General features: G+C 41.6%; 1 non-coding gene across 1 annotated transcript; it reads right to left on the bottom strand.

Moving 5' to 3' along the window:
- Nucleotides 1-1,101: 1,101 nt before the first annotated feature.
- trnag-ucc (transfer RNA glycine (anticodon UCC)) lies at nucleotides 1,102-1,173 on the bottom strand. The gene has a single exon. It is a non-coding gene; the product is annotated as a tRNA-Gly (tRNA).
- Nucleotides 1,174-2,071: the final 898 nt, after the last annotated feature.

The raw sequence follows: 2,071 nt of genomic DNA, 5'->3' as shown, positions 1-2,071 counted from the left end.
TAAGCTCTAACCAGAGCTCTGAATAACTGTGACATAACTGCCACTCATTTTTATTTCCTGTCCCTTGAAATAAACATCAAAATACCATTACCATTTTAACTTATTTTTGCACCTTTTAGTGAATTCTGTACTTGATCTCATTAACCCCTCTGCTCATCCACAGTTCCTAGTTTCTTGCCCTTTAGAAAATACTCTGATCTATCTTTTTATGGTCCAAAGTGGATGATCTCACACTTCCCCACGTTGAACTCCATCTGCCACAGTTTTGCCCACTCACTGAATCTATCAATGTCCCTTTGCAACTTTCTGCTCCAATCTATAATGTTTACGGTGCTACCTAACTTAGTGTCATCAGCACACTTGGATATAAGGCTCTCTACATAAGAATATAAGAAATAGGAGCAGGAGTAGGCGATACGATACGCGAGCCTGCTCCGCCATTCAATCAGATCATGGCTGATCTTCGACCTCAACTCCACTTTCTCGCCCCATCCCCATGTACCTTGATGCCATTAGCGTCCAAAAATCTATCGATCTCAGCTTTGAATATATTCAACGACTGAGCATCCACAGCCCTCTGGGGTGGAGAATTCCAAAGATTCACAACCCTTTGAGTGAAGAATTTTTTCCTCATGTCGATGCTAAATGGCCGACCCCTGATCTTGATACTCTGACCTCAAGTTCTTGACTCTCCAGCCAGGGGAATCAGCCTCTCCGCATCTACCCTGTCAAGCCGTCTAAAAAATTGACACGTTTCAATGCGATCATCTCTCATTCTTCTAAACTCCAGCGAATATCGGCCAATTTTACACAATATCTCCTCATTGTACAATTGCAGCAAGTCCTTATTACTCTTATATTGCAACACCGTTGCAATAAAAGCTAACATATCATTTGCCTTCCTCACTCTCGTTAGACCCTTGGTAGCTCACTATTTCCAGTATATTTGTCATCTATTCCTTCTATAGGAAAAATAAATTAACGTTGAAAATATTTTGCTGTAATTATCCCAGTTTATGTTTTGGAAACAATATCCAGCTGAACTGCAACGAATTCGATGGCAAACTTAATGATGGAAATAATTTAATAAGAATACTGAAATGCGATGGCCGGGAATCGAACCCGGGTCAACTGCTTGGAAGGCAGCTATGCTCACCACGAAACCACCATCGCTGACAATCAGGGATGATCAAATTGCTCTCAAACATCAGACCCTGAACAGACACTGCAGGCTGTTGAATTTTGTTCTTCATTTGAACTGGTTTCTGACGGATCCTTTCTCGCTCTGTTGCAGTTCCCGTTTCCGCCCAGTAGATGACGCCAACTCCCAATCAATGGAAATTACACAACAGCCAGTAATTCTTCACCTGATATCGGACTGAAGAGACAGTCGATACCTGCAATACTTGACCGGCTGGAAATACATTTTGCCGCAGCTCACATCAGCCATTGAGTAAAGTTAGATAATTACATTAAATCATTACAGAGACCTGAATACCAGCTGGGCACGAATGGCAGTTTAATATTCAAGTCTATAAGATCTTTAGAATGGTCAGGGAAATAGGGAAAGGAGGAGGAGCAGCAATATTACTAAAGGACAATATTACAGCAGTTCAAAGATAGATTATCAGTGAGGGTGAGCGGGCAGTGTAAACACTCTGAGAGAGACCCAAGGAGAGCAAGGTTCATGTAGTTGATGCAATATATTTGGATTTTCCGACGGCCTTCGATAAGATAATGCATTGTATACTCATGGCTAAGTTCAGAGCACGTGGGTTCAGGGACAGGTGATAGAATGGTTTGCAAGCTGGCATCAAAACAGAAAACAGAGAATAGAGGTTAAGGGTAGTTACTCAGATTGTCAAAAAGGTGGGAAGTGGAGTTCCACAGGGATCGGTGTTAGGACCACCGTTCACAATTTACATGAACAATTCGGGACTCGAGAATCGGAAGTACAATTTCAAAATTTGTGGACGACAACAAATTGGGCGATGTAGTTAATACAAAGGAAGAATGCATCAAAATGCAAGAGGACATTAATAAAGTTGCAGAATGAAGAATAAGGAGGTCA

Source organism: Heptranchias perlo, unplaced genomic scaffold (genome assembly GCF_035084215.1).
Source record: "Heptranchias perlo isolate sHepPer1 unplaced genomic scaffold, sHepPer1.hap1 HAP1_SCAFFOLD_60, whole genome shotgun sequence".
NCBI classification, from domain to species: domain Eukaryota; kingdom Metazoa; phylum Chordata; class Chondrichthyes; order Hexanchiformes; family Hexanchidae; genus Heptranchias; species Heptranchias perlo.
The sequence above is the reverse complement of the archived record's forward strand: the minus strand, read 5'-3'. Positions and strand labels throughout refer to the sequence as shown.